We start from the raw sequence: 11087 nt of genomic DNA on the forward strand, positions 1-11087 counted from the left end.
TGACTAACTTAGATCCTCCGAGAGCCAGGCACCAACAGGTCATCAAATGACATAATAAGATAATATCTTTATTAGTCACATGTACGTCGAAACACACAGTGAAATACATCTTTTTGCGTAGAGTATTCTGAGTGCAGCCTGCAAATGTCACCACACTTCCAGCGCCAACATAGCATGCCCGCAACTTCCTAACCCGTACGTCTTTGGAATGTGGGAGGAAACCGGAGCACCCGGAGGAATCTCACGCAGACACGGGGAGAATGAACAAGCTCCTTACAGACGGTGACCGGAATTGAACCTGGTCTCGGGCACTGTAAAGCGTTACGCTAACTGCTACACCACAGTGCTTGCCCCATGGTGTAGGCAGAAAGCATAAACTTTCCTGAACCACCTCTCTCCAGAGCTCTTACAGCACCAGATCTCGACAGGAACAAGAACAAATAAGGACGTACCCAGCAGTGGAAAATATCAGAAACCATCCCCGAAGATGTCTCACTACCAGAATTCCAGATGGAGCTGGGCCCTTTAACTTACACTGAAGTAGGATTCAGCCGTTAGTTAAGGGCTGATGCAATGCCCAGTATGTGTTAAAGTATCACAACAGTGACGTCAATCATGTGTCACACACCAACTGCTGTCACGCTGTGTGTCCGCTGGTCTCGCTCTGCACTTGCATCATACTCAGGGAGGAAGCAGTGCCATTTCCCCAAGCATGCCAAGTGTCTTCAGTCAATCTCAATGAGTGATCCATTCCTGCTTCAAAAGCTATGAGGTGGAACATATAAACATCAGACTACATGACAGTATCTCCAACCCATTATATTTTAGATTTCAAGCATATACTGTGTTCACAGTTTTGCAACTCAGAAAGTCAGTCATACAGTTCTGAAAGTGTCTTTCACCCCACTAGGTCCACACCATCACGCCCTTGATCCAAAACATCGACAATTCCTTTCCTCCCACGGATGCTGCTCAACCCGCAAAGTTCTTCCTGCAGATTGTTTGTTTACCCATCTACACCAGTCCCTTTTTAATCTCCCCACATTCACATCAACTCCCCCTAGATTCCACTACTCACCTACAAACTAGGAGCAATATATAGTGATCAATCAGCCCACCAAACCGCACCATCAATCACCCATTTACACTCATCCTACCATGCCACTTTCTCACAGCTACCATCGAGCAGGAGGTACAGAAGCCTGAAGTCCCACACCACCAGGTTCAAGAACAGCTACTTCCCTTCAACCATTCAGTTCTTGAACCAACCTGCACAACCCTAATCACAACCTCAGTATAGCAACACTATGCTCACCTTGCACTAAAACTGACTTTTTTTTGTTCTAATTGTGTTCTTTCTTGTAAAAATTGTGTATAATTTATGTTTGATTTATGTTTTTCCTGTGAATGCTGCTTATATGATGCTATGTGCCTAAGATGCGGCTCCAAGTAAGTTTTCATTGCACCTGTGCATACATGTACTTGCACATATGACAATAACCTCGACTTTGACTTTGACTAATACCATTTTTTTATTCTCCCCACATTCTTATCTACTTCCCCCAGATTCTACCACTCACCATCACACTGGGGCCAATTACCTTACCAATCCGCACCTCTTTGGGATGTCGGATGAAACCGGAGCACTCGGAGGAAGCCCACGTGGTCGCGGGGAGAATGTGCAAACTCCACACAGACAGCACCGGAGGTCAGGATTGAATCTGAGTCACTGGAGCCGGGAGGCAGCAGCTCTACTAGCTGTGTCGCCCATTTGTATCACTCCTGCCAGAATGATTAACAAGCAATTAGCTTGCAGCCCCAGGTACACAGAAAGAAATCTCAAATCTTTGTACCTGAAGACTCATTAATCTTTTTTTTGGCATGATAATAAAGGCAGTAACAAAGTGCTGCAAGAAGGCAGGAAAACTCGGGAGAGTGCACGGAATATTTTGAACCAGAAACATTTGTACCAGCTTACAAATTCTAAGAAAAATCCTCTTCATTGTCTTTTGCTTACATCTGCAAACCTAGCAGCAAGGGACAAATCTGTTCCTAACTGTCCTGCCTGGGAAAATGGTAGGATGTGGAATGAGGATATAAAGTATGCAGCACTTAACTAGATTCCAGTGAAGATTCCAAGAATCTCCTTAACCTGGATTGTTACCAGTAACACACCAGGAGGGCTGTCTACAGACAAACGAGGCACAGTAGTGGACCAGACCATATTAAATGGGAGCAAAACAATAAGTGGGTGCTGTAGGTTGTAAATTTAGGGATCCACGCCACAACAATTTGCAAATGCTAATTAGATAAAACATCCAGAAGTGCTTTTTTAATTAAAATATAGAGAATTAAGCAAAAGGTAATGGAGGTGGGCGTTTAGGGGTTTGGTGACTAACCCAACAATACATCAAAAAGGTTGGTCAATAATAGAAAAAGAATTAAACACCGATGTTGAAACAAAAGGGTTAAGCCATTTCTCAATAAAAGGAAGCTAACTCCTTAATTCAGCCTCCGCTGTTTATTGCTGCATACATTGGATAGTTTGCCATTTTGCTCCTTTGAAGAGATTGGTGCTCATAGCATTTGAGTGTATTGACAAAAGACCCATGAGTAAATGTAAACAGAATAATACCTTGAAGAGCTGTTGAAACAAAGCATAGTCTTCAAACATCTGATCTGCCAAATTTAAGGTGCGGGTTGTTTGGCTGTTTATGAAGTATCCTCTCTGAATGACCAATGCTGTGAGAGTGTTTTGCTACTGAATGGAAAATCGTGGCTCTTAAAACTGTGTTCAACTTAATCAAGGTTAGTAAAAGATGAAATCTAATATTTGCAGGACAAATGTTCACCATCCCATGCCAGTGAATACAACCATCCATGTGTATCAGCACTTCATTCTGATTCTACTCAAATTAACCAAATTAAAGGAATTGATGTCCTGATTTACTGGTCTCAAGGGATTCTGTACATTATGAGCAATTTAGTGTTTAGGGTATTTTCAACTGACAATATCTTTCAAATGGCAAGGTGAATGGAGAGTGTCAGGAATAATTAACCTCTGTTTATCTCTGCAACCTTCTCTTTTATAGTCATATCAATAAACAGCACAGGAACAGGCACTTTGGCCCAACTCATCCATACCAATCAAGGTGCCTACCTGAGCTAGTCCCACGCCTGAGTTTGACTCATATCCCTCTAAACCTTTTTTATCCATGTACCTGTTCAAATGTCTTTTAAATGTTGTAACTGCATCCACCTCTACCACTTTCTCTGGCAGCTTGTTCCATGTACCTACTATCCTCCATGTGAAAAAGTTGCCCCTCAGGTCCCCTTTAAATCTCTCTCCCCTCACCTTAAATCTATGCACTCTAGTTTTAGACTCCCCTATCCAGGGAAAAAGTCTGTGACCATTCACCTTATCTCTGCTCCTCATGGATTTTGTATACCTTTATAAGGTCACCTCTCAGCCTTCTACTCTCCAGTGAAAACAGTCTCTCTTTATAACTCTAGCTCTCCAGTCTCAGTACTTTTTCTTACAAGACTCAGGGTCTCTCCCTTCCCCTGTTCTTGCATTCCCAATTGAATTCATTTCCGAGTTGGCGGTATGCCTTCAGCTGACCAGGCTCCAATCTCCGGAATTCCTTCGCTAAGTGTCTCCACACCACCAACATCTTTCATGGAGTCATACAGCACAAAACAGGCCCTTCAGCCTACTGTATCCTTGCTAGCTGTCAAGTACAAGATAAGATATCTTTATTAGTCACATGTACATCGAAACACACAGTGAAATCTTTTATGTAGTGTGTTCTGGGGGCAGCTCGCAAGTGTTGCCACACTTCCGGCGCCGACATAGCAGGTCCACAACTTCCTAACCCATACGTCTTTGGAATGTGGGAGAAAACCGGAGCACCCAGAGAAAAACCCACGCAGACACGGGGAGAATGTACAAACTCCTTACAGACAGTGGCTGGAATTGAACCCGGGTTGCTGGCGCCACTACTGTGCCTGCCTATTTTCCAGTGTTTGACCTGTAGCCTCCTATACCATGACATTTCAAATGCCCATTTGAATATGTTTCAAATGTTGTGAGAGTACCACTGGCACCTCGGGTAGAATGTTCCAGATTTCAACTACCTTCTGTGTGAAAAAAAAATTCTTCCTCAAATCCCTTCTAAATCTACCCCTTACCTTAAACCTATGCCCTCTGATTATAGACACATCTGCCTAGGGGAAAGTTCTATCTATGTTCTATATTCCTCATCATTTTGTATATCTGGTCTTCCCTCAGCATTCTCCTCTCCAAGGGAAACAAACTCAGTCTATCCAGTCTCTCCCCACAGCTGAAACACTCCATCCCAGGCAACATCCTGGTGAACCTCCTCTGCACTCTCTCCAGTGCAATCACTTTTTCCCCATGGTGTGGTGACCAGAACTGCACGCAGTATTCCAGCTGTGGCCCAGCTAATATTTTATGTGGTTATAGCACTTATAACCTTTGCCTTATACTTTCACTTATACTCTTTGTCTACTAAACCACCTATCTACCTGTGCTCAATACACAAAACACTGGAGGAACTCAGCGGGTCAGGCAGCATCTATGGAGGGAAGTGGACAGTCAATGTTTCGGGTTAAGACCCTTCATCTGGACTGAAAGATAGAGGGGTGGTAGTCAGCATAAAATGGTGGAGGGAAGGGGTGAAGCAAGAGCTGGCAGGCAATAGGTGGATCCAGGTCAGGGGGGGTGGTGATAGGTAGGTGGGGGAGGGGAGAGTGGGAATAACATTAGAAGCGGGGAGGTGATAGGTAGATGGGGGAGGGGAGAGTGGGAATAACGTTAGAAGTGGGGAGGTGATAGGTGGAAGTGATAAAGAGCCCAAGATGATGGAATCTGATAGGAGAGGAAGGTGGAGCATAGAGCTTTCAGGGGGCCTTGGAATGTACACCAATGTTCTTCTGTTCCTCAGTACTTCCTGGAGTCTGATCATTAATCGTGTATATCCAGCCTTATTAGATCTCCTAACAAGTGTCACCACGCATTTTTCAGGATTAAGTCTCCTCCGGCATCATCTGTCCGTCTTACCAACTCATCAATATCGTTCCATGGCTGAAGACCCCCTTCCTCACGGTCAACTCCATCACCAACTTTCAGGTCACTACATTTGGTAAAATTGGATTTTTTCTGAACATAATTCTAATATGTTTAACAAAGATAATTCTCTATGGTTAAGTACCTAACCGATTTCCTGTACTAACTAATATTAGTCATATTGTGTCTGCAATGCAATATTAATATTCTATTCAGTTGCAGCTGCTGTTATGTGGAAAGTGTCGACAGCTTGATAAAGAACAGTTTAAACTGCAAATTAATTTTTGATTGAATGTTTTCTTTTAATTTGCAGCTTGACGAGTACACTTACAGATTTAGCTGGGTAAGAGGCAATTATCCTATCAAACAACTGTGCAGAATACATCCGAAGGAGCCTGCGTATAACAATAGAATAAGTTGAAGGTCATTAAACTTGGCATTAAGATTCATTACTTAAAATCACATTCTTGTTGTGATGAACCATGTAAATTGCCTTTCTTTCTGAGGGCCCTTGATTGTTCATGGATTTTGGTGTCATCTGTAGCTCACTTGGTAACATTCCCACCTCTGAGTAAGAGAGTTATGCTAAGGGAGACAAACCCTACTCCAGAAACTCAAGTACAATGGGAATTCAAAATCAATTAGAAGTCAAGGTAGGACTTTCACAGTGAACGGCAGAGAGATCTTGGAGTTCAAGTACATGGTTCCCTGAAAGTGTAGGTCACAGGTAGACGGGTGGTGAAGAAGGCTTTTGGCGTGCTGGCCTTCATCAGCCAGAGCCTTCGGTTATAAAGGTTGGGAGATCGTGTGTGGGTTGTACAAAACACTGGTACGGCCGCACTTGGAGTATTGTGTTCAGTTTTGGTTATCATGTTATAGGATCGGCATCAGTAAGCTGGAAAGAATGCAAAGAAGATGTATGAGAATGCCTCCAGGAGTCAAAGGCCTGTTATAGGGAGACGTTGGCAGATTTTTCTTTTTTAATTCCTTGGAACGTAGGAGATTAATGGGTGGCCTTATAGAGGTGTATAAAATCATGAGGGGCATAAATAGGGTGAATGCACTCAGTCTTTTTCCCAGGGTTGAGGAATCAAGAACTAGAGGGCACAGGTTTAATGTGAGAGTGGATGAGAGGGAATATGTATGTGGACTGAGCTGCCAGAGGAAGTGGTTGAGGCAGGTACAATAGCAACTTTTAAAAGGCAGTTGGACAGGTACATGGATTAGAAATGTTTAGAAGGTTATGGGTCAAACACTGGTAAATGGGACTAGCTTGGATGGAGCATCTCGGTCAGCATGAACCAGTTGGGCTGAAGGGCCTGTTTCTATGTCGTATGACTCTATGACTCTATGACTCTATGACAATGATTAAGGCTAATGTTTTTGTGCCTTACTGAGGGAGTGCAGGAAACACATGTATGCTGCACTGTAAAGATGTCAAAGAGAAGCTGTGGAGTTCTCCATGGAGTTCTGGTCAAAATTTACCTATCAAGTAAAACCACTGGAACATTACCAAGCTGTTATTTTGTGGCCACTGCCTGGGTAGAAAATGGACATCCTGATTCCTAGTTACAACAGTAAGTCCCCTTCCAAAGCACTGCTGTAGCAAGCTTTGGGATATCCTGGGATTAGCAAAGGGGCTATAGAAAGATTAGTCATACCATACCAGAGGGAATGCATCTAAAGTGAGATGGGGTAGGTTCAGAACAGACGTGAGGGGTATGTTTTTTACTGAGAGAGTGGTGGATGCCTGGAATGCGTTGCCTGATAGGGTGGTGGAGGCAAATTAATTGGGGACTTTTAAGGGGGGCTTGGATGGGCACATGAATGAGAGGAAAATAGAGGGATATGGGCATTCTGTTAGATCGGAGGGATAAGCTATGTCAGCACAACATTGTGGGGCCGAAGGGCCTGTTCTGTGCTGTACTGTTCTATGTTCTATGTTCATATGGAAACGGTACCACAGTGGTTAAGTTACTGAACTCACATCTAGAGGCCTGGACCATTGATCCAGGGAGTTTGAATCCCACCAAGGCTGCTAGGGAATTTAACTTTACATAATTAGTCAATATGGAATTAACAAGTTGGTATCAGTGATAGTAACCATAAAACTGCCATTTATCATTAAAAAAAACATCTGGTTCACTAAAGTCCTTTGGGGAAGAAATCTGCTGTCATTATCAATGCCTCCAGGTGGTTGACTCTTAACTACCTCCTCTCCAAGATGAACTCCCCAAGATCATGTCTCCTGTTCCTCTGATCACAAAGGTTGTGGAAAACATGTGAAATACGTTACCGCCCACCCCAGAGCTGAAATTCAAACCCCAGTGGTCAGCTGGCATGTGTCGTCCAACCTTCCAACTCCCCTTCTCCTTATACAGACCAGCTCCCCTGTCCACTCTTAGTCTCGATGCAGGATTTCCCGATGCAGTCCCGATCGCATAGTAGGGGAATTAAGAGTTACGGGGAAAAGGCAGGTAGGTGGATCTGAGTCCATGGTCAGATCAGCCATGATCTTATTGAATAGTGGAGCAGGCTCTACAGGCCAGATGGCCTATGCCTGCTCCTATGTCTTATGTTCTTATGTTCAACCTGAAACGTCGACAATTCCTTTCCTCCCCACAGATCCTCACGACCCGCTGAATTCCTCCAGCAGATTTTTTTGTTTCTCCCCATAACATTGGACTCCACTAGTTTGAAGAACATTATTGTCAAGATGGCGCCAGAGCGTGGTGACACGTTGCAAGCTGCTCTCTACAGATCTACTCATTACCCTTACTATAATCGTTCTACACTTTTAAATTTAAACTCTATGTCACTAACTATACCTGTACTATATCAATGCACTCTGTACTAACTCAACGTAACTGCACTGTGTAATGAATTGACTTGTATGCTTGGTCTGCAAGACAAGTTTTTCACTGTACCTCAGTACAAGTGACAATAATAAACCAATACCAATATACTTAATGATTTGGCTTCTGCAGCTTTCTGTGGTACAGAACTCCACAAGTTCACTGCTCTCTGGGAGAATAATTTTCTGCTCATCTCAGTCTTAAATGGCTTACCTCACATCCTTATCTGTGATTCCCAGTCCTGGACTCTCCATCCATTACGAACATCCTTCCTTCATTAACCTGTCCAGCCCTGTTGGAATTCTATACCTGACCTGTAAAGAGAAAAAACAATTGTTTCAGCACATTGAATTTTCTTGCTTATTGTCTACTAGTACAGCAGTAATTTTAGCTTGGTACATAAAAAGCAAGAGATGGAGGGGGGATGAATGCAATACTTAACCGTCTACTTACCTGGATTATTTAATGATTAAATAAAGGTAAGAACAATGAGGCATCATAGCAGCAAGCTCACATACAAAGGAACCATTCAATTAACTATGAATGGCACTTGAGACATAAAAAGACTTGCAAAACCCTCTGAGGAATAATCTTTGGTTGGGTTAGTGTATGAAGGTCAGTCAAAGACACTTCAACCATCAAAGGAAACGGATGCCTCTGAGCAAAAATATTTGGACAGAGTCTGTGCATTGGTTCATAAGAGGGGACTATTATCTTTGAAAGAAACAAATTTGTATTTCCATTGCACCGTTCACTACCTCTGGATATAACAAAGAGTTTTTGAGATGGAGTCACTATTACGGTGTTGGAATTGCAGAGGCTAATTTGCACACAGCAATTACCAATCTTGTTGAGGGCTGGAGTTGAGTGGTCCTAGCAAATCCCAAATTGGGTTTGGGTGAGTGGGTTATTGGTGAGTGGGTTATTGGTGAGTAAATGCCACCCAGTAGCACAGCCAGTGACAGTTTCCATCATCTTGCTGATGATTGAGAGTTGAGTGATTGGCCGATAATTTGCCAGATTGGCTATCTCCTGCTTTTGGTGAACAGGACACACCTGGGCAATTTTCCACAATGTCAAGTAGATGCCAGTGTTGCTACCGTTGAAATTTTGAATGTGTCATGTTGAAATGATGTTGGTTCAATGGGCGGGTTTCCCAGCCTGAGAGCTGAGATACCTGAGCAAGTTTGTGCTACCTTATTGGCCTTCATGAGCTGTCACCACTGTCCTCCAGATGGGTTGGCTGGTATATTCTATTTCTAGCCATGAGGAGATTTGTTTTAAGGTCTCATCCAAAAGATGGCACTTCTGACAGAGCAGCACTGATGCCCAGATCCAAAAAAATAAATTAAAATAAAATTAAAAATTCCTGTGCCTTACTAATATCGTTCCATGATGATCCTCTGTCCTCCTGTGGTCTGACCGAGGTGTGAGACCATACACCCCCCACACAAAGGCATTTACTTTTAATTGCAGTCCACATTTTTGTGCTCTGGAATATCTCTCCTGGAATGTCCTGCCACTCTCCTTGTGTGTGTTCCAATCCTGACCTGCTTTCATTGGCCAGGTCTGTGTACTTTTTAGACATGGGCTACTCACACCAGGGAGCACTGGAGAGGTCCTAATGCTCCCCCAGAGAAAACCCTCCAAATTCACTTGAACTATAAATAAACCAACATCAGTGTTCCCTTCTGGGCTGACATTCCCAGGCTCTGATGTTCAGGCTACATTGTTAACACACCCAACATCAGGCACCAAGCTTCTTCATAGCAAGAGTTTACCAGGATGACAGAGGAATTATTCCAGGATATTCCCAAAGGCTCCCTGGAAAAATATAACATCTCCACAAACCCTCATGGGAAGTCACATTTCTCTCATGGGTGGTACAGTTTTGGTTCCCCGTTATAGGAAAGACATCAGTAAGCTGGAAAGAGTGCAAGAAGATTTACGAGATTGTTGCCAAGACTCAAACATAGAACATTACAGCACAGTACAGGCCCTTCGGCCCACAATGTTGTGCCGACATTTTATCCTGCTCTAAGATCTATCTAACACTTCCCTCCCACATAGCCCTCCATTTCTCTATCATTCATGTGCCTAACTAAGAGTCCCTTAAATGTCCCGAGTGTATCTGCCCCCACAACCTCTGCAGGCAGTGCATTCCACGCGCCCACCACTCTCCGTGTAAAAAACTTAGCTCTGACATCTCCCTTATACCTTCCTCCAATCACCTTAAAATTATGCCCCCATGTGTTAGCCAGTTTTGCCCTGGAAAAAAGTCTCCGAATGTCCACTCAATCTATGCCTCTTATCATCTTGTGCACCTCTATCAAGTCACCTCTCATTGTCCTTCTCTCCAAAGAGAAAAGCCCCAGGTCACTCAACCTATCCCCATAAGACATGCTCTCCAATCCAGGCAGCATCCTGGTAAATCTCCTCTCCACCCTCTCTAAAGATTCCACATCCTTCCTATAATGAAGCGACCAGAACTGAACACAATACTCCAAGTGTGATCTAACCAGAGTTTGAGGGCCTGAGTTACAGGGAGAGATTTGGTAAGCTTGGACTTCATTCCTTAGAATGTAGGAGACTGATGTGTGACTTTATAGAGGTGTATAAAATCATGAGGGGCATAGATAGGGTGAATGTACATAGTCTTTTTCCCAAGGAAAGGAAATCAAAACCTAGAGGGCATAGGTTTAAGGTGAGAGGGGAAAGATTTAAAAGGGACAAGGGGCAACTTCTTAGGTACAATAACAATGTTTAAAAGGCACTCGGATGGGTACATGGATAGGAAAGGTTTAGAAGGATATGGGCCAAACATAGGCAAATGGGACTAGCTTAGATGGATTTTTGTGTTGTATTACTCTATGACTAAGTCCCAGCTTGTGATGGATCAATATGGAAAAAGAACATTTGGCACAGCATTGAGAACCTGGAGTTTCTTCATTTGAAGCATGGAGAAGTCCAACAAAATTGGTGGAAGGAGCATACCACCGCCTAAACTGCCCACCCACCCATTTAACTTCCTGTCCCACTCATGGCAAAACCTGTGGATCCCACATTGGCTTCATCACAATGAAGTAGGAGCAGGAGTAGGCCACCTGGCCCCTCAAGCCCCACCACTGATCTACGGCAAACCT

General features: G+C 43.5%; 1 long non-coding RNA gene across 1 annotated transcript; it reads left to right on the forward strand.

The window, feature by feature from the left end:
- Positions 1–1710: 1710 nt before the first annotated feature.
- Positions 1711–7846, forward strand: LOC127585226 (uncharacterized). Its single transcript, XR_007958480.1, has 3 exons — positions 1711–1822; positions 5048–5152; positions 7715–7846. It is a non-coding gene; the product is annotated as an uncharacterized LOC127585226 (long non-coding RNA).
- The last annotated feature ends 3241 nt before the right edge of the window (positions 7847–11087 follow it).

This window comes from Pristis pectinata, chromosome 2, assembly GCF_009764475.1.
Source record: "Pristis pectinata isolate sPriPec2 chromosome 2, sPriPec2.1.pri, whole genome shotgun sequence".
In the NCBI taxonomy this organism is placed as follows: domain Eukaryota; kingdom Metazoa; phylum Chordata; class Chondrichthyes; order Rhinopristiformes; family Pristidae; genus Pristis; species Pristis pectinata.